This window comes from Emys orbicularis, chromosome 1 (genome assembly GCF_028017835.1).
Source record: "Emys orbicularis isolate rEmyOrb1 chromosome 1, rEmyOrb1.hap1, whole genome shotgun sequence".
NCBI lineage: Eukaryota > Metazoa > Chordata > Testudines > Emydidae > Emys > Emys orbicularis.
Window position 1 is genome coordinate 202,501,394 of NC_088683.1, and position 21,710 is coordinate 202,523,103.

Consider the following 21,710-nt stretch of genomic DNA (forward strand, 5'->3'; position numbering starts at 1 on the left):
TTTAAAAACAAACAAACAAAAAAACCCCATGTTGATGACAAGGTAAGGAAACTGTTTCTGTGCTTGTTTCATTTGAATTAAGATGGTTAAAAGCAGCATTTTTCTTCTGCATAGTAGAGTTTCAAAGCTGTATTAAGTCAATGTTCAGTTGTAAACTTTTGAAAGAACAACCATCACATTTTGTTCAGAGTTACAAACAACCTCCATTCCCGAGGTGTTCATAACTCTGAGGTTCTACTGTACCAGGTCCCTTCCACTGACCTAACTCGCCTGGAACGTCGACTTAATTCACCTTTGTGAGAGGTGTAGCGCTTACATTGTTGTTGGTGGGTCAGAGAGGCAGTGTAAACACAGTGTTGTGTAAGTTGACTGAATTGGCCTCCAGGAGGAGTCCCACAGTTCTCCGCTATGATCACTCTGGAGATGGTTTGCAACTCTGCTGCTCAGCAGCCAGGTACACAGGAAACCGCCTCTCCCCTGTTAAAGACCCAGGAACTTTTGAATTCCCGTTTCCTGTTTGATCAAAGTGGAGAGCTCGCCAGCACAGCTGACCATGGAGAGTCAAAGCCCCAAACACGCTCCAGCCTGAAGTAAGTACACAGGAGGTGGTGGATCTTACTGGTCTGCGAAGAAAAGAGTCGGTACAGGCACAGCTCTAATCCAGCTGCAGAAATGTAGACATCTACAAAAAGATTGCGTGGGACATGAGGGAGAAGGGCTACACGAGGGACATGTAGCAGTGCCACGTGAAAATCAAAGAACTTTGGCAGGCATACCAGAAGACAAGGGAGATGAACAGTCATTCTGATTCTGCCCCACAGATATGCTGTTTCTACTATGAGCTGCATGCAATTCTCAGTGGCAACCCCACCACTACCCCCCTGCCATAGCTTGGATACCTCCCAGGAGTCGGAGTCCACCTCAGGCAAAAACAAAGAGGACATTCTGGATGATGATGAGGCAAATGGGAGGGAGGTGAGTGGGGGATCCATTCTCCTCAAGAGCCAGGAGCTGTTTTTAACCCCAGAGCAGTCCAGCTGGTTGCAGGACAGCATGGTTCCAAGCGTGATGCCTCAGAAGGCATCTCTGGTGATTATATGCAATTCCAATCAAACTGTAGGGGTTACATGCTGTTATATATTTTTGTTTTGTTTTAATATGAAGAAAAAGTGAGGTGCAGTGAGTATCTGCCTCCCGGTGGCTGCTCCAGTTATAGAGGGTGCTTCTCTCTTCCCCCCCCCCCCCCCCCCCGAAAAGACTGTTTATGTGCATAGGGATGGCCTGGGAATCCTCCATGGAGATCTCTAGGAAACTTTCATGGAGGTACTCTGCAATCCTTTGCAGAAGGCTTCTGCGGAGGGCTACCTTATTTCTTCCTCCACGGTAGGACACTTTCCCATGCCACTCCAGTATCAACTGTGCTGGCATCATTGTGGCAGCAACATGCGGACCTGGTCTGTACCCAGATGTTTGCAGCATTTGTTCCTCTGCCGCCTCTGTTTCCCTCAGGAAACTGATATCGCATAGGGTCCACCTTGGGGTGGAAGTTTTTCATTACAAGTGCTCATACTGCAAACAATAGAGCATGTGATATTCTCTCCCCCTCCCTCCCCCATGGTGGTTTCTGGGTCCCTTGACCATTGTTTCCCGAACATGCTGGTGGTTTGGTTGGCAGGGATTGGTGTTGACCTCAATCTGCAAGCCCAAAGTGACTACTACCAGCAATGTTAAGGTAAGGGGGTGGGTGGGCTTCCTGTGTTCCCTTGTGGCTGCAACCCTCTTTCTTCTCCCCCCCCACTCCCCAAGCCGCTTTGGACAAAGACCACAATTTGGGAAGCTTAACGCTGGTCCTTGGTCTCAAAGCAATGTCTGTGTTCCTAAGGCGAGGGGGCATTGTCCACCTACCCACCTGTGCTCCCAATAGGGGTTTCCCACAAGTTGCAGCACAAGGCCTGTTACCCAGGCTGCTGGGCCATACTCACCATGGCTGGAACAGCAAACTGGTTCATTGAACAGCCAGGGATTCTGATTATTTTCTGGCTTGCACTTCAGTGTAATAAGGGAAGAGATATTTAAATGGCAACCTTGCACTACACCCAGGGTATGCACTGACAATGGTTGCCTTGTGCTTTGCATGCCTTATAGTGGAAAGTTTGGCCTTCAGCATATCCTCCATGCTGGCGGAGAGGCTTTAGCAGATTAGAAGGTGGAAAAAAATGCATGATGACATGTCCAACGAGATAACGAATGCCTCTGGGACAGCTGACACTGAGCTAAGAGCCTGGAGGATTTCATTGTTTGAAAAACTGGACATAGATACAGACAGATGGAGAGCATACCAGGAGCATGAGTGTCCCATGCAGGATGAGATGCTGCAGATTATGAAGGACCAATTGGACACATTGAGGCGTCTGAGCGTCAAGAAAAACAACTTGCAGCTAGATTCCCTCTACAGCCCCTGTAGAATGGCCTGCAAGCATTGCCCTGTTCCCAATACTCCTTCCCAAATGTTCTAGGAAGTGGCAGGGGAAGGGGCAGTATCCCTTCCACTCAACACCGGGGAGCGTGCTAAAAACAAAAGGCAGTCATTCAAAGACCTTTAATGGGCAAGACTTCCATGTTTTCAGACACAAGCAGGCTTGGTTTCTCCCCTCCAATTTTATCACACAGTTTGCCCAAGGTTAAATTATTTTCCTGGGGGTGTGTGTGTGTGTGCGCGCACGCGCAATAAAAGACAATGTTTCGAGAATTAAATACTTTTTTTTAAATTTATTCCAAGCATGGGGACTTGGGGGAGGGGAGGTACAGGGGAACTGATGCAATGGAGGGGATGGTGGAGGAAGGCACAATGCAGATAAGCGGTGCACATTACTGTAGCTCATTACTGAAACTCGTTTCCAAAGCCTCCCAGAGAAACAGAGCTCCTTGCTTGGCTCCTCTTCTTGCCCTGGTATCTGTCTGCTCAAAATTAGCTGCCAGCCCATCTGCCTCCACACCCCACCCCTGCAGAAACTTCTCTCCCTTTACCTCACAGATATTATGGGGCACACAGCAGGCACCGATAACAATGGGGATATTGTTTTCACTGAGGTCTAATCTTGTAAGCAAACTGTGCCAGTGACCCTTTAAATGTCCAAAGACACATTGCACCACCAGTCTGCACTTGCTCAGCCTATGGTTGAACCGCTCCTTGCTGCTGTCCAGGGAGCCGATGTATGGCTTCATGAGCCATGGGAGCAAGGGATAGTCTGGGTCTCCCAGGATCACGATTGGCATTTCAACATCACCAATGGCTATTTTGCAATCTGGAAAGCAAGTCCCTGCTTGCAGCTTTCTGAACAGACCTGTGTTCCTAAAGATGTGTCTCACGCACCTTTCCTGGCCATCCCACGTTGATGTCGGTGAAATGCCCCTGTGATCCACCAGCACTTGCAACACCATTGAGAAGTACCCCTTTCGGTTTATGTAGTCTTTGGCAAGGTGGTTTGTGCCAAGATTGGGATATGCGTTCTGTCTGTTGTGGCAAAACCATCCACTATGTCCTGCACGCTTCCCAGAGTCACTACCCTTCTTAGCAGAAGTCTATTAATGGCCCTGCAAACTTGGATCACAGCAGCTCCCATAGTTGACTTACGAACTCCAAATTGATTCCCTACTGACCAGTAGAAGTCTGGCGTTGCACGCTTCCACAGAGTGATCGCAACTCTTCTCCACTGTCAGAGCAGATCTTATTCTTGTGTTGCTGCACTTCAGGGCTGGTGAAAGCTCTGCACAAAGTTCCTGGAAAGTGGCCTTCTGCATTCAAAAGTTCTGCAGCCACTGCTTGTCATCCCATAGCTGCATAACAATCCGGTCCCACCAGTCAGTGCTTGTTTCCTGGGACCAGAAACTGCACTCCACCGTGTGCAACTGCATTGTTTTGCTCTATGGCTTGCTTGAGTGATATCACAGTGTTCTGTGTGGTGGCTCCTGTCTTGGCTCTGGAAATACACCACATGCCTTATCCTGAAGTATGTAATGCTCACAACAAGAGTGCAGAGCTGAGCGGGGTCCGTGCTTCTCAAGCCAGGCTTTCGGGGAAAAAAGGTGCAAGAAAGTATGGGTTGTTTGCTGTTGATCTCAGAGGAGGAAGGAACGGAGGGAGGAAACCATTGTGGGAGGTCAAAGCCATGTTCCCATTCCCTCCTGCGATGATGTTTTGTTCCCATGAGGTATTGCAAGTCCTTCCCAAACCCCACTGCGGCTAGTTGCATTGGTGGTTAGCTACCCACAGCGCATTGCTCTGTGCATCGATGCAAGCGCTGCTAGTGAGGACCCACTCCACCAACACAATGAGTGTGGGGATGTGGACACTCCCGACTGACTTAATTACTGTGGTGGCTGGATGTTGACTCTACACTTTTTTGTAGTGTAGATATGCCCTTACTTTTGGGAGGCTTTTTAAAAGAAACTACTGTCTTCATACTGGGCTTTTTCTTAATAAAAAAAACAACCTTGTTTCCCCACTAACCTCTGCATGATTTCTTCATATCCAAGCAAGCTCAATTTCTGCATCTTAGCTGTCAGTGTAGAACTTGCTTATGTTCTTCTCTGCACATAATTTATTAAACATCCTCTAGCCTTACTTAATACATCTAATAGATAAAATACACCTACCAGTTGTTTTTTACATAGCTTGTTTGATCTGTAACTGAAAACACTAGTTCAGTCTTGGTGTCATAGGAGTAAGAGAGGTAAAGTGTATGACCACACTAGCCCATGTGCAAGTGTCAATATTACCAAGTTTTATATGGAAACTGAATCTTGCTGCTTTTCCTCTCCATTGTTCCTTATCTCTCTTCTTACTAACATTCCTTCCAGAATATATCTTTTAATGCTTCTGTAATGTAAGAAAGTCAAATGGGATAGTTTTAACATGGGCATAGTCGGCTACGAAAAGGCCAATTGTAGGTTAATGCAAGTCAGCTGTGAAGACCGTGTTTAATCTTTGAGATTTCATTTAAAAAAAAAAATCTATACCATAGGGAGGGAATGTTTATCATCTTTAAAATATGCTTATTAGGTATATTTCTCTCCGTTTTAAAGGGACTGTAAACTGGATAATCACCAGGCTCTTATATTGCAGTCTCCGTTATGGGGTGAAATATTGGCTCCACTGAAGTCAATGGCAAATGGGGCTAGAATTTCATTCATGGTGTCTAATGGCTGTTAATGAGTAGAGATGTTTTATTTTGTTTTAAAAATACTGATGGTATTAATGCTGTCTACTGTAGAATCATTCATATTAATACAACTGCACCCAAGAATATTTTCTGCATGATCTCAAACTTTTGTGTATATTCTTATACTGAGAAGCTGTGCATAGCCTTCTGCTATGTAATGTCTCACAGTTGTATGAAAGAGGGTAACTTGACAAGGTTTTCTCTCTTCATTTTGATGTTTATCAGGATCGTTTTCATGCATAGAAAGCAAAATCCAATGCAATAATGCATAATCCTTGGAACGTTAAAACAGTGGCTCAGGATCTTTTAGCATTCAGGTAAAAGTGAAGACCTGTATTAATAATGAGTTTGCATTAAACTGCTGAACCACTGTAACAACTTTATTACATTCCTTTTGCTACTTTATGCACATACCATATTTGATGGGCAAGAACACTCTGACTTGGACCATGCCATGGACTACAGTGTGTAAGAAATTGCTTCAGCGTTTTTATAGCGTAAACATGCCTCTACCAGTCTTGTGAGTAATGATCTAATCAAAAGAGATGTGAACCCAGATTAGATGTAACGTTGTTGGTTTACCATTAACTCTTGGGGCTTGCAAAACTGCAAACCTAGGATCTTCTATAACAGACTCTCTTGGGGGCCAATACCTGTTGCTTTGGACTTGGACCAATTGCCACAGAGATCCAGAAGGATTTTCCTACCCATCCTGACATAACTGGTTATTTATTGCCTTGAACTTTTGAACCATGGCACTTGATAATGCCTATTTTGCCACTTTTATAACTTAATTTTAAATGACACCCTTTTGTTCACCTTAACTTATTTTTCTTAATTTTCTCCCACTGATTTAGTAAAAGCTTCTTATTTTAAAAAGAGACCGCTTCTTGAAAGCTTTTTGTGCACGTCATTCTGGAAAACTTCCCCTCCGTTTTGGAGAACTTCTGTTGATGCCATTCTCTGCCAAAGAGTGGTGTTTTGTTTTTTTTTTCCTTTAGCTTTCATTGATATCCAGAAGGAAATGTGATGTATCAGTTTACCCTTTGTATGCTTTCCACCACTCTACTTCTCTTTTCTCTCCTCCCCCCCAGCCACCCATAAAGGCCAGGATGTGGGGAATAGCCATCACAGGGCCTCTGCTTGAGCACCCAAAGTGAAAGATTCTTGCATGTCTAAAACATGCAGCTTTATTTTTTTATTCTTATCCTAAGATAACAGAGTTGTTGGGGGGAAAAATTTCGGAGAAAGGACTGTGTGGAAGAGGTTTGAAAAATCTTTGGAGTCATTAATCTCTAGCTTTCTTTGAGAGACACACTTTGGATTCAGTAGTGTATAATAAAGCAAAAATACTCCTGTATTTATTCAGTAACTGTATGTTCTATGCCCTTAAACGTAATCGTTTGGAAATTAATACTAATCTTGTTACATGTGATGTTTTAAAGTGTAAAAACGTATGTGCACTGTTTTAAAGGTTTTTTTGTTTTGTTTTTTGTTTTAAGAAAATGTGTATAATTCAGTGGTTTAATGTGCTTTAATTAGGCTAGGATAAAGAGTAGTTTGTAGAATATAAATAAATATAACTAGGATCTCTGATTTTACTGGTGAAATCTCAAAATGCTCATGTTTGAAAAATGGATTTGTTTTTTGTCTACAAAACACTTAGGGGTTTTTCTTTATGGTGTTGGTTTAAAAGGCATTTGCTTTATTTTAGTTCTGCTATCAAATACACTATGTAGTGACATCTTGTGACACTTTTTAAAAATAGATTATCAGCTTCACTGTATAAAGTCAGACACTCTGAGCAAAGATGGTGATGCTGTTATATGACAATTCTATGTCTACGAATACACGTTTTTAAATGAGGTGATTATTAAAAAAAATAGTTGCTGTGCAAAATGTTAGTAGTCTTCTTCAAGAAGAAAGCAAATTCTTTTTTAATATCACTACAGAAATCTTTTCATTTATCTTTTTTTAAAAGCACAGTGTCAAAGTGATGCTGCTTTTACCTTGTATATTGATAGATCTTTTTTCTTAGATTTCTGTGAAATACTTTTGTTTTTGTTGCTGTTGTATTTTCTGCAGCTTTTATATAAAATACCAGTTAATGAACTGCCTTATTTTTAACTATTCAACTAAAGTACATTGCTGACCAAAACCAAACAATATTATATAGCATTTGAATTCTGCTTTTCCCCCAGCCCCAGACTGATATGGAATGAACCAAATGGACATGCAGATCAGGCAAATCTAGTTGGGTCCAGGTCTCTCTTTAGTCAAGTGTTTGTTTAAGGGTCTAGCAAGATCTTATTAGACAGAAGACTTTAAAAATTCTTGTAGTAGGAATATAGATTTAGCAGTGATAATGAGATGAATATAGCTTAATTATACTTGTAAATTGTTAGTGTCCATATCTAGAAGTTCTTGTCATAGAAATGATGTATGATAAGGTAATTTTGGTCTAGTGACTAGAGTATTATATTGTTATAAAAACTTTGAAGTAAACCTGATGCAAAACTCCTAGTTCTCACTGCTGACCCTGTGTATACTGTTTGCATATTATCTTGCCTACTGCATTTGTCTTCAAACTAAAACTCTTATTAGAGAGTATCTGGATACTTCAAACTGTTTCTTGCAGTTTACATTCCTTTACTGTGGCATTTTGTCTTGTTAAAAAGTATTCTGTAAAAAGTTTCAATAAAAATGGGAGGAAAAAACCCAAACCCATGTATTTCTGAAATTATTTGGGAGAAATTGTAGATACTGTAAGCTGTCTTATGTTTTAACTTCATTGACTTTGGTTACTTGTAATAAATCTTGCAGTCCCTCACTCTTCACCCACCACTAAAATGCAGCCCTTTCTGGGGTGGAATGTAGTGACCATTTAAATACTAATCCACCCAAAGAAACTAAGAATATCCCAGTCTACTTAAAACTATAAGAGGAATTTAGGTAGGCAGAACATACTTGTAGAACTTGGCCAGAAAACAAGAGCTAATACACTTAGTGTGGCATGTGCCAAAAAAATAAAAAGCCATGGGGGCAGGGTTTGATTCAGCACTGCTACCTCCATAACTTGAAGTCCAGGGCACTGGCAGAAAGCTGCTTGCAAGGCAGCAAATCACTCCAATGAAGCTGCAGAATCTGTTACGTTGGTGTGCCCATAGCAGTGCAGCCCTAAATGAATAGTGCAGGCCCAGGAGGGGAGGTGGACAGAATGTGCACACCAGCTGCCAACTTGCCATATTTACCTCCATAAGTTCTTTTAGAAAAACTCTAGGGGAGGACAGTGGTGGCAAACTGTTTTAGCTTTTATTCTCTCGCTAGTGATGTGGCTGTTCTCTTAGCTTGCACAGCCTGTGCCTGAGAGAGTGAGCATCCCAGGATGTTTTTCAGTTTCATCCAAAAAGCAGTGTCTTACTGAAATGTTTCTTTGAGGCTGTTGTCTCTGCAGAATGATAGAAATGAGTGATACATTTGCATTATAACATAATCATGTTCATAATACTAAAAATGGACAGCAACCATTCTCGATACTAACCATAAACTAGTTTTGTAAACTTTATTTTTGTTTTGGTACGTTGCCCCCAACTGGTGGAATGGAGGGGGAGCAATTAAATCTAGGGGTTCTCAAGGTTGAGAAGATGAAAATTGGGCTCAGTTTCACTTGTGCAATCTGGTGTTGCAAATGTAAGCCTGGTGTAACTACCCTCCAAGATGACTCCCTCCTATGTAGAGAAATCTTTCAGTGGCCCTAGAGCCACTATAATGGCTCTCATGGTACATTCTGGCCTCTATGTATGGGACATCCTTGGTGTCCCAGCATTCGACAGTTATAAAGGACACCTTGGGCTGTGGGCATTCTTGCATAATTCATTAGTCTGAAAGTTTATCTAATTGATGCTGGAGAATGGTCATGCCCCAGGAATGGGGGAGTTGTAAAGGTGATTCAAATAAGCTCATTCAGACCATGGAATCTGGTTCCGAATATCTAATAATTACTAGAGTGTGAGGCCCCTACCATAACCTTCTGCAGAATCAAGGTTTTAAAGTTTAACTTTCTGCCCTTTGTGGCTGTGAATATAAACCAATGCAGACTCGTCTTCTGGAGGCCATGCAGTACCCGTGCCTCTGCAGCAGACCTAACCTAAGTAGCTTTAAGATGGAGCTTGATAAGTTTGTGAAAGGCATTTTGTGATGGGGTTGCCGGCAGTAGCAGGGGACTGCATTCTGACCCTTCCAGTCCTATGGTACTATCCTGCTCAGAGCTTTTCTAAATTGCGGAAGTGTGGAAACTGATTTGAAAATGCCTAGCATCCTGCAGATGCAACCAAAAGCAAATAATTAAAACTGAAAGAGTCAGGCTAGTTTTTGAGCTGCAGCTGCTGCTTGACAAAGCTGTGAGCAGCAGCACAGGCAAGCCCCGGCAAAGGAGAGTGCAAAAGAATGGAGTGGTGAGGGGTAGTTACTACTTGGATCATAAATGAGGTTAGGATTAGGTCACTGAATCCATGACTTCAAGAGACCTCCCTGACATTTTCTGCTTCAGCCCCAGGGCGGCGGGGCTGGAGCTGTCAGCCAGGGGAGGGGGGCTCACAACTCCCAGCCGCTGTGGGTGGTGGGGAGACCCCAGAGCTGCAGCAGTGGTGGGTGCTGGATTCCCCCCCCCCCTCCTGCCCCATTTTGTCACGGTTATCTTTAGTAAAAGTCAGGGACAGGTCACGGGCTTCCCTGAATTTTTATTTATTGCCTGTGACCTGTCCCTGACTTTTTTACTAAAGATAACTGTGACAAAATCTTAGCCTTAATCATAAGTTGTTGAGACCAGGCACTGTGGTTTTCGTTGTGTGGTTTGTACACCGATTAGCACACTGGGGCTCTGATCTATGATCGGGGTTTCTAGCTGGCACTGTGATGTAAATAATACCACCACCTCAACTGTGCAGCAGCACGAGGGGAAAGAAGATTGTGCTGCTCTATGCCAGCAGCCAGAGGGGCTGGAAGTGGGGGTTAGGGTTTCATATTTATCAAACCTCTACTCGACAGAAGCGCTAAAAGAGAGGGCTTCCATGCTGGGCCTGGAAACAAATCCTAATCTAAGCAACTCCAGCACCCTCTCCTTTTCCAGCAACTGGTGTGAGGGGGGAGCTGATTGGCTTTTCCCTGTTCCTCAACAGCAGCAGTCAGTTTTGTCTTCTGGCCATCAGGTGTCTTGAGTCTAGGCTTGGAAGAATTAAATATCTATTGGCGTCGGTAATAATTTACTAATAAGCAAAGTAAGAAAAATGTTGGCTTGAGAACTTGTTAATTTGATTTAAAGATACAGTATTTACTTTGTATGTTTTTGACATGTGGCGTTGACAACTTGTTTTTAACCATTACAAAGCAATAACTTTTTTTAATCTCCATGCTTGTCATTAAATTGACCTCTCCTGCTCATAATTTCCCATAACTGTGGAGAATTTAAATTAAAAAAAAAATGCTTAAAATTGGTGTAATCTGTCCATTATAAAAATCAAATTCTGCCAAGCCTACTTAGGTCACTCAAATCAGTGTCTGAATGGGTAGGTGAATAGGGACGAGAGGGTGGGGGATGAGAAAATAATTTTAAAGTAGGTGAGAGAGAACATGGGGGAGGGGGAGAGAAGGGGGAAGGGAGCAGCATAGTGAAATAATTACGGTTTAGTGCATGGGAGGGTGGCACGGAGAGAATGGACACGGACATTGAAATCTGAGACATCATAGGTAGAGCAGGAAGGCACCTCAAGAAATAGCCTATAGGAGAGTGCTGTTCCTATATAAAAAAAATTGAAAATTGTATATTTGTAAACAATCTTAATACTGATAGACTTCATCTCTATCAAGGTGAAGGTTTCAGGAGAGTGTTTGACCTATAGCCTAGCTCCAAAACAGGACGGGTACTGTGAATTTGTCATAAGTCAAGCAAATTTATATTGGAATTGGAAAAGATTCAGAAAAGGGCAACAAAAATGATTAGGGGTATGGAACAGTTTCCAAATGAGGAGAGATTAATAAGATTGGGACTTTTCAGCTTGGAAAAGAGATGACTAAAGGGGGATATGATAGAGGTCTATAAAAACATGACTGGTGTGGAGAAAGTATATAAGGAAGTGTTATTTACTCCTTCTCATAACACAAGGACTAGGGGTCACCAAATGAAATTAAAACAAACAAAAGGAAGTATTTCTTCACACAGCACAGTCAACCTGTGGAACACTTTGCCAGAGGATGTTGTAAAGGCCAAGATTATAACAGGATTAAAAAAAGAACTAGATAAATTCATAGAGGATAGGTTCATCAATGGCTATTGGCTAGGATGGTCAGGGATGGTGTCCCTAGCTTCTGTTTGCCAGAAGCTGGGAATGGGCGATGAGGATGGTCACTTGATGATTACCTGCCTGTTCATTCCCTCTGGAGCACCTGGCATTGCCACTATCGGAAAACAGGATACTGGGCTAGATGGAACTTTGGTCTGGCTCAGTATGGCCGTTCTTATGTTATGTTACATTTATTTTTAACTTTGTTGCTGGGTGAGCAGTTGGTGAACAATTGGATCTTCTAAATCAGCTATTTGTATAGGATTTTTTAAAATATTGAACTGCCAGCAAATTGGTAACCTAATGTCATCTTAAGAACTTTTACTGAGATAAGACTGTGGAGGCTTCCTCAAATAGGATTTGTATCTGGATTTTTGTTTTGGGGGCTCATAGACTTTGTCTCTGTGGTATACAACACCCTGAATAATTTCAAAATTATTGGTTTAAATGGGATGTCTCCGGATTTGATGTTGGCTAACAATGACCTAAATTAATTCTGATTGGACTAGGTTGCATGGCTTCGAGGTAGACATAGAATCAGACTTGTCCAAAAGCCTTGGAGGAAGATGCTGCAACGCTGAGTGAGAAAAGTTTGCAAACTATAAGAATCTAGGGTAAAGCTGAGAATTCTAGCCTTTTGGGTCACCAAGCCACCCGAGGAAAGACTGACTTTGCAGAACCAAGGTTGATCATCTCAGGGAGAGGAGGTCGCAACATCAACTGATTTAGTCTACATGAGCCTCTGACCAGTATTTTCCTGCCCTTGAAGAATGCTTCTCACTAGTGGGCTATGTGCCAATAACATCCCCATCTGGCTCCTTGGCTGCAATTTCAGCTCCTGTGCTAGGAGAGTCCAGAAGACTGAAAGCTGAAGAGTTTAGGAAACCCTTGTCATGTTGTTTTTACTTTTTTCCATTTTTGTCTTTTGCTTTTATTAATTGGGAGACATCTCCGCCTTTTAAATCTTTTAGTTTTAGGATGTCCGTGTGTGGCACTGGACATGCACTTGTGTACGAGTGCTTATAATCCATATGGGAAAGGTGCCAGAACAAAAATGTCTTCAGGTGTTAAATAGCCCTAAAATGAATTTGTCTTTAAAGATATTTATTAAAATGTTTTGTGTCCTGTATTTAAATGTGCAGAGAGATGAGAGAGCTGTCATTGGTAGTTTCTGGTAAGCAAGTTTTGTCTAACTTATCAAAAGTGTTTTGTTAAAGTCTGTATTGTAATATCTTGGGAGAAGATGAAAGGGTTAGTTACCACATAACAATAAAATGTTAGGAAGGAAGCTTAATTGGCTCTGAGGTTGTGGTTCAGACATTCTTATTTTGTTTCACTATTGAGCTCTTAACCAGCTCAACTCATAGACTTGGTTGCAGTTGATAACATTTCTTAGTTGTGGTTGATATAACCAAACAACCAGCTACCTTCCTAAAATCTTCCTTGGACATTATAAGGATTTATTATCTCTACAACTAATTTGTTTTAACTTAATCCAATGTTGAGACAGTTTTGTTGATTTAACTATTTGATATTGATTTAGTAATAGTATTGCTTTATTTTTAGTTTTCATTAATGATAACTTAGCTTTAGTGATAAATTTCCTTGATTCTATTTTAAAATGTTTTATTAAAACTTGTTTTAAAAACAACAACAACCGAGTCTCCATTTTCTCTCAAAGTAATGTGGGTCCTGAATACTTGAGCAACTGGGTGTATATTAATTGGTCAACCTAAAATAGCTTCACCTCCCTCTCTCTCTCTCCCCCCCCCCCATTAGTCTTTGGTTACCTATCCCACCCCCAAAAATAATAGAGGGTATAGAGTGAACCCAGGAAGGGAAAGGGAGTAACAAAAGCAAGAGAATGCAGTTCCTTCTGAAATGTACTGACTGTATGTTTGCGATTTAAAACATAACTGCTTTGATTCTCTTAAATTGCCCAGGGTGTGATGGCATCAGTGGCATTTTTCACCCCGGTGAGTAGCCTTATGGCCTGGTTTTCAGATATTGGCTGAATACCCAATGCCTATTGAAGTCAATAGGAGTCTCATGTGCTTGGCACCAGTGAAAATCAGGCCAAAAGGTCTCTGACAATTTGGTTTTTAGGTAACATTTTAACCCTATGAAAGAGATGGAATGGTTGCCTTAAGTAGATATATTTGAACTCTTTGTAATCACATTTTTGTATTTAGGCTTTTTCCTTAAATTCTCCCCCAATTCCGCCCCCTTCAAAGTTGCTGTGAATGCTGCTGCTATTCTAGGAGTACTCAAGGCACAGGTAGAGTTTAATCCTTTGGCACTATGACAGTGCTATAGATGCATCTTTTATGGATGTGTAAGCATGATTCCGAAACTTCTACAATCCCTAGTTCCAGCTGATCAACAGTCCCCATGTTCTATCATAGCATGCTCTGCACTATCCACTGAACTATTGGGTTAACCTGTGTAAGAAAATACCTCAATAAGGTGATTAAGCTTTAAATGCAACAACATTGCTTTAATTGAAGCTAGTACTGGCGTTCTCTAGAACCTGTATAGCCATTCAGGCTACTCAGTTTAAACTAAATGAATCACTAGTTCATGTTTGTTCAGTATCTTAAATAGAACACTGTCCATCCATGAACCAAACATACACTGGGGAGAGAATTGATATGTGAACTTAATTTAGAGGTCTGCTCATGAATGTCTTACTAATTCAGATAGATAGTCTTCAAGGGGTAGCCTTGCCTGCATAAGGTATGTAAAAATGAGCCAGTTTGTAGTAGAGTATCCTAGTGTAGTAACTGGGAGCATGATGCTTTGAAAACAAAAATCCAAAGCCAGCGTTTGGGATTTAAGGGCTAGATTCACAAACGGCCTTGGGCATTGCAATGCTGAGTCACCATACCTAACTTCCAGGTACCAAAAAAAAAAAAATATCAGTGGGATTCACAAAGTCTGGGTTAGAAAGCTTGAGCTTTGTGCCTTTATACAATGAATTGGAGGAGAGAGGCACCTCACACATGATTTTAAAAAGACCCTGCATAAGCTAGCCCATGGAAGATGCTAAAGGAAGGGGTGTGTCCTAAGCCCTACCTCTCAGGGAGTTTGGCACCTCCCTCTGGACCAGATTTAGGTGTCAGTCTTACCTGGGGATTCTCGGCTGTGAGCTCAATTGTGAAGTTAGTCACCTAAAGGTCTTTCTGAGTAAGAGGACTGCACTCTAGACCCAGGACCTAGTCAAGTGGTGTGCAGACTTTTCCAGTCATAGCGCCCCCACCCCGCAGTAATGGAATCTGTCCACGCCTCCGCTCTTTTATTGCATGGCTAAGGCTTCCTCAACAACAGAGTTTGGGCTGAAGGTGGATCTGGGCTGGGGTGGAGTGGAGTTGGGGTTGGGGGGTAGGGGTGGAGCTGGGCTTGGAGGCTGAACAGGATTGGGGGTGGAGTGGGGCTGGAAGAGTGGCGTGCCCTGCCACACATCCTCTGAACGTTCCTCTGGGTCCCCATAGGGGGTTGTATCCCACAGTTTGGGGGACCACTAATCTAGTCTGACTGCTCCAGTGTTGGTTTATCCAGGTGGAACAGCTCCAACAGGAAAGATTGAGGGGGCTCCACATCAGAATATCTCAGACTGTTGGTTAGGGCACTTGCCTGAGAGGTGGCAGATCACTGTTCAAATCCTTGCTCATCAGCCAGAGGGGGGGGGGGAAGTCACCTGTATCCAAGGTTAGCATTCTAACCCACTGGGTTAAAAGTTATGAGTGAGCTGGTCCTGCTCCCCATTTTTGTGGAGTTAAGTGAGCTCTGAGCAGGCCGACCAGATCACGCCATACAGGCAAATTGGGCAGAGGAATGTGTGTCTTCTCCCAGTTCACGCATTGCACTGGGGCTAATGTGTCTGGACACTTAAAGTGAGGCAGCAGTGCCCATGCTCAGAGGCAGAAATGTAGGCACCTAGGGAACGTATATTGCAAAAACTTAGGTGCCTAAATAAACTTCCCCCTACAGGTTTTGGTGGCAAGTGAGTGGGGGTTTTGTGAATTCCCAGTGATGTGTAAATCGGGGACACTGCCACTAAGCCCTTTTATGAATCTAGCCCTAAATCCTGTAACAGTCACAGGGTGTATGTTTCTAGCTTGTTAGTACTGGCATATCAAATTATGGTAGTGAAGTTGTTCCATAATTAAAATTTCACCATTGTTCCCTGTAACAGGGTTCATGACCCGCCCCCCTTCCTGCGGCCCGCTTGCCCTCCCCAATAAGGCTCGGAGAGGCTTCAGGGTTGTGCAACACCCGTGTCTTTACTTACTTATCGCTGTCCCACCACCGGGGTCCATCTATATACAAGCTTTACAGGCTTGGTTACCACCCTTACAGGCAGAGTCAACCTTCAGCTAGCTCCCTCCCTGCCTGACTTCTCCCTTGCCTGTAACCTTCCGTCTTGCTCCCTCCCAGTCTGGCTTGTCAGGCCAGCAGGTGTTGCCAATCCTCAGGCCAGCATCAGGCCTTTTCCATCAGCCCCAGTCTGCTTCTCTTGATTGGAGCTGACTGGGCAGGGGCTAATTAGGTGCTTCTGCACCAGCACCCTGCTACATTCCCTTGCAACTTGCTTCTAATTTTTGCATTATTTGACACCACCCATCTAGACCTCCTTTGAAGTGTAAACCCACAAAAACTTTTGGCCAGTATTTCACAACTTAAAGAAAATGTGGTTTCCCACCGCCAGCATCATATTTAAACAACTTGAGAACTGTAATGCTATTTATGGTGGAAACTTTGTTTATAATTTAATCAAGAATGCCCATTGAATTTAAATGTCTTGTATTAATTGCATCATTAGCTGAAAGAAACTCAGATGCAATCCTCACCCTAAAACTAAGTCCTGATCTACATTGATGTAAGGCAGCTTATGTCCATCTAACTCTGTAAGTGTCTACAATACAATGTTGCTCCCACTGATGTAAGTCGCCCACTACACTGACCTAATACTTCACCTCTGCAAGAGGCTTAGTGCTTAGGTCGATGTAGTTAGGGCAACACAGTGTTAATGTAGACGCTGCATTGACTGTTCCGGCTGTGAGCCCCTGGTGACAGTTAAATTAGTGCAAGCGCTCCTGGTGAGGACGTGCACCGCAGACAGAGGGAGCTAGTGTGGACATGCCAAACCAATTTAATTACTGCGGTGGCTGTACGTCGATATAACTTAAGTTGACTTAATTTTATAGTGTAGACTTGCCCTAAGTATTCTGTACGTATTTTCTCTCCATCTTCTTGGGAAGGGATGGGGGCTTGAGGAGGCCTCTCTTGGCCACCTGTGCTTTTCCTTTCCTATCACTTCCCTGCCCCCTGTTATTCCCTGTGCTCCACTCTTTACCTTTTAGTTGCCTAAATGGAGTATAGTTCCTCCCACTCTGATACCAACTGCAGGGTTGATCTTTCCTACCTGGGAAGAGTTAGCTGTATGGATGGCTGCATGCTTCCTCCCCCAACCCTCTTGGACTGCACAGTAAATTAAAAGCTTTTGTGTTGTTATAACATTGTTCCTGTTGAATTGACTCCCCCTGCTGCAGGTTAATGTCAGTATAAAAAATTCAGTACACTGAAAACTTAGGAGCAGCATAACGTGTTATTTTTATATTAAATTCAATATAAGTTACTGTATTGTAGGTAATTTTTAAAAAAAAACCGCTTGAGTATCCAAATTTCTATTATTAGAAATAAGTTTCTGGTCTTTACATGCATTTTTCTGAAACACCAGTCTTGCAAAGGCTTTATTTGAAGTTGCTGCAGAATTTCCAGACGGCCACAGAATATGTTGCCAGAGTGGTTAGAAACCATGGGCCCTTGCCCCAGAATTTAGGTCCAGCTTACCGCAGAGCCAGAGCACATTGGATCTTTTTGGAACTAAATGACTTTTACTGCCAGTTTCTGTGCTTCAGGGTTATTAAGCACTGACTAGCAGGTTCATGTTCAATGTCCTCTCACAGATTTTTGACTACTGGGCGGTTCTGTAACTAGCATAAGAAATATGCCTGCCCCATGTCCTCCACCCCTCTGTCCCTTCCTCTCACTTTTTATGTTTGCTTGTCCCTGTTCTAATTTTACATGATTGATAAAAGACTGTTCTGTGGACTTCTTTCATGCTGGGAATATTAAATATCCTCCCAAATGAGCATGTTCTTGGAGGAGTGCTCTACAACTTGCTAGAATATAACTACAATTGTGTGGCTCTCCTACATGGAGTAAATATTGACCTATGAGGACGCGACTCCCTAGCCCTCTCCCTTTTTAGAGCCCTTAGCTGATGACCCGAAGAAGGCTGTGCATGGAATGGCTTTCAGCTCACTCAGATGACATTTGTTCCATATACAAAGATCCTCTAAGAGGAGACTGCTGAGAGGTTGGTGAAGAGAAAGGGAAAGCAAGGTCAATGTGGGTGACGTGCTTCTGGACTAGTATTTGACTGTGGTTATAAGTGAAATCTCACTGTTTATAATTTCTGGGTACATGGGGATAGTGAAGCCTTTAAATAAACTTTGTGGCTTCAGTGTTTGTGAATGGTGCCAATTGACAACTCTAGAGACCTCTATCTGCAGAACTATTACATGGGCAGAAGGAGTAGGCCCTTTACTATCCTCTCCACAGATGTGTCTATAACATCTTCCATAGTTGCATGTGCCTGTGATGTATTTAATGCCCCTGTCTCCACCCTTCCAAATGTAATCAACTCATGTTTGTCTTGATCAGTGTTATGCACAGGGTTGGCATGAGGATTTTGGGCAAACCAATTCTCCTGAACAACCTCAAATTTAAATGATTATTTTTTAGGCCTGTCAAGCGATTAAAAAAATTAATTTTGATTAATCACGCGATTAATCACACTGTTAATAATAGGATATCATTTATTTAAATAGTTTGGATGTTTTCTACATTTTCAAATATATTGATTTCACTTGCAACACAGAATACAGAGAGTACAGTGCTCACTTTATATTTATTTTTGATTACAAATATTTGCACTGTAAAAACCAAAAGAACTGAAAAATACTATTTAACCTAATGTAAGTACAGTAGTGCAATCTCTATCATGAAAGTGCAACTTACAAATGTAGAATTATGAGCAAAACAACTGCACTCAAAACCAAAACAATGTAAAATTTTAGAGCCTACAAATCCACTCAGTCCTATTTCTTGTTCAGCCAATTGCTCAGATAAACAAGTTTGTTTACATTTGCAGAAGATAATGCTGCCCGCTTCTTGTTTACAATGTCACGGGAAAGTGAGAACAGGCGTTTTTGCTTGGCACTATTGTAGCCGGCGTTGCAAGATATTTATGTGCTAGATGCACTAAAGATTCATATGTCCCTTTATGCTTCAACCACCATTCGAGAGGACATGCTGTTGACGGGTTCTGCTTGATAACCATCCAAAGCTGTGTGGACTGATGCATGTTAATTTTCATCATCTGAGTCAGTCAGATGCCACCAGCAGAAGCTTGATTTTCTTTTTTGGTGGTTCGGGTTCTGTAGTTTCTGCATTAGAGTGTTGCTCTTTTAAAACTTCTGAAAGCATGCTCCACACCTCGTCCCTCTCAGATTTTGGAAGGCACTTCAGATTCTTAAAACTTGGGTCAAGTGATGTAGCTATCTTTAGAAATCTCACATTGGTACCTTCTTTGCATCTTGTCAAATCTGCAGTGGAAGTGTTCTTGAAATGAACAACATGTGCTGGGTCATCAACTGAGACTGCTATAACATGAAATGTGGGTAAAACACAGAGTAGGAGACATACAGTTCTCCCCTAAGGAGTTTAGTCACATATTTAATTAACACACTATTTTTTTAATGAGCAACATCAGCATGGAAGCATGTCCTCTGTAATGGTGGCTGAAGCATGAAGGGGCATACGAATGTTTAGCATATCTGGCACGTAAAGATCTTGCAATGCCGGCTACAAAAGTGCCATGCAAATACCTATTCTCACTTTCAGGTGACATTGTAAACAAGAAGCGGGCAGCATTATCTCCCATAAATGTAAACAAACTTGTCTTAGCGATTGGCTGACCAAGAAGTAGGACTGAGTGGACTTGTAGGCTCTAGAGTTTTAACATTGTTTTGTTTTTGAGTGCAATCTGTAAAATTTCTGCCATCACAAACTTTGGATTGGATTTCTGCATTCTTCATTCCTATAAGAAGTCCCCATTGTCTCTGGTGAGAATACTCCTATGAGTAAAGATTATAAGAGTAGGTACTACATAAAGTATCTATGCAGGGTTGCTTTTATAATTGTTTTAAAAGACATCCTGATTCAGATGAACTTGGGTGCTCAGATACTACAGCAATAGAGGTCATATAAGAACTTGTACAGAGTTTGGGCCAGATTCTCTGGTCTGCTAAGGCCACTTTATGCCATATTAGTAATGTAAAATGGCTAGAGAGAGGTGATGGAGAATTCTCCTTGCATATGGAAACTTTTCACTAGTGGAGGCAGCTCTGTCCCCTTCTGTGGCAGTGGCCCTCCTGACCTTATGGATGTGAAGGTGTGTGTTATGGAAGGGCGTGGAGGAGCAGAGCTTTTCTAGGCTTGATCTTTCATTGCTATTATGAACCTTACTCCAGGGATGGAAGTTTGAATCCCTGAGGGTGCAGCTCTGCACTGCGGCCAAGCAGAACTTGTTTTTGTTTTTACTTTTACCTAGTCCCTGGAATTATTGCGAGGGGCTCGATTCTAGCTCCAGATTTCTTCTGGAGATCATGATTTTGGTGGGGAAGTCCAATATCTTAGAAACAATAGGCTAATTTTCCAATATAATAGTACAGAAATATCTGGCTTGATTCATCAATATTAAGGAAGACTGAAATTCAGTGGAGCTAACTCATCACAGTGTGCCAAATTCAACCCTCAAGTGGCTTGTATTTGGCTCAAAATCTGCAATGCATGTCATGTAGATTGTTAAAAAACCCTTACTTGAATGACTCATACACAATTTAGGACTCGCTTATTGTTTAACTGTACCGTAAAAGTCTTTTACCAGAGAGGAGACGGTGGGTGGTCACTGTACTGTATTGAGAGCAGGATTCCATTCCCAGTTCTCCCACTGTGACCTTGCACATGTCAACTGACTACTTCGTCTCTGTTTCCCCAGCTGTAAAAGGGGGAAAAAGCCCTTTGAAATCTGCAGATGAAAAGTAATACATATGAGATATTTCTATGATTCCCAAACAAAAAAACTGCTGACTAATGGGGTTTTGTTTTTAATTAATAAAAGACTTACAAAATTAACCTACTAAGAATACTACACTCAGACCATTAATGCAGTAAAGCAGAAAAATCCTCCTGGACAAAATCTCACTTCAGACCTAATCCTGCAAGATGATCTGCACAGGCAGACCATTTACACCTGTGCAGAGCCTTAGTGGCTTCAGCTTGGAGCACTGTTGATGTCAGCTGACATCTGTAGGGGGCTGAGAGTAGGTTTGGGGTGTTAAACACCATAATGATAGGTGCTATACAAATGTTAGTAAGTGCACCATAGCTACTTTGAAGTTCAGAGTACTGGATTTCCTAGCACCAATAAGTTAAATATGGTGAGTGCACAGTGTTGTACAATGAAATTAGGAAAGTCTAACTTGCTAAGAAATGGCATAATTGCTGAAAGGGGCATTTCAGGCAATTATACCCAGTTCAGTGCAGATACCTAGACCTATCCGGTAGGTCCGTAGCTACTTGGACAACTATGCCACGAGGTCCAAATTTTGAAATATTGACATTTCCTGCGAAGTTTTGCCCATCTCTGCTATCCGGTGATAGCGCTCTCTGTGTGTGCACTTCTCCAGGAATCCCAGTGCTAGATGGACTTTTCCATATGGGTTACAAAGACCGCCTTGTGGCATATATTTTCACAGTTTAAACAAGGCATTTGTGTCAAATAATGCACTTGATGACCATTTTAAATATGTATTTTGAGACGCTTTAAAGACCTTTTTCTCCATTTAAAAATAAAAAGCTGCATGATATTAATTTGCTTGCCTGAAGTGTAGGTGAATTATTGTAAAATGACAGTGATTGGATTAACATTTCTCATAGAGGAATAAAGATTTACCTCTATAATAATCTGTAATCTCTCCAGCCCCAATAACTTGCTTAAATATCTTGAACTCTTCCTTTT

General features: G+C 42.1%; 1 protein-coding gene across 1 annotated transcript in view; it reads left to right on the top strand.

Annotated features, from left to right (window-relative positions):
- MRPS6 (mitochondrial ribosomal protein S6) overlaps nucleotides 1-21,710 on the top strand; it is a 67,840-nt gene that overhangs the window by 26,020 nt on the left and 20,110 nt on the right. The gene's annotated exons all lie outside the window — the stretch shown is intronic.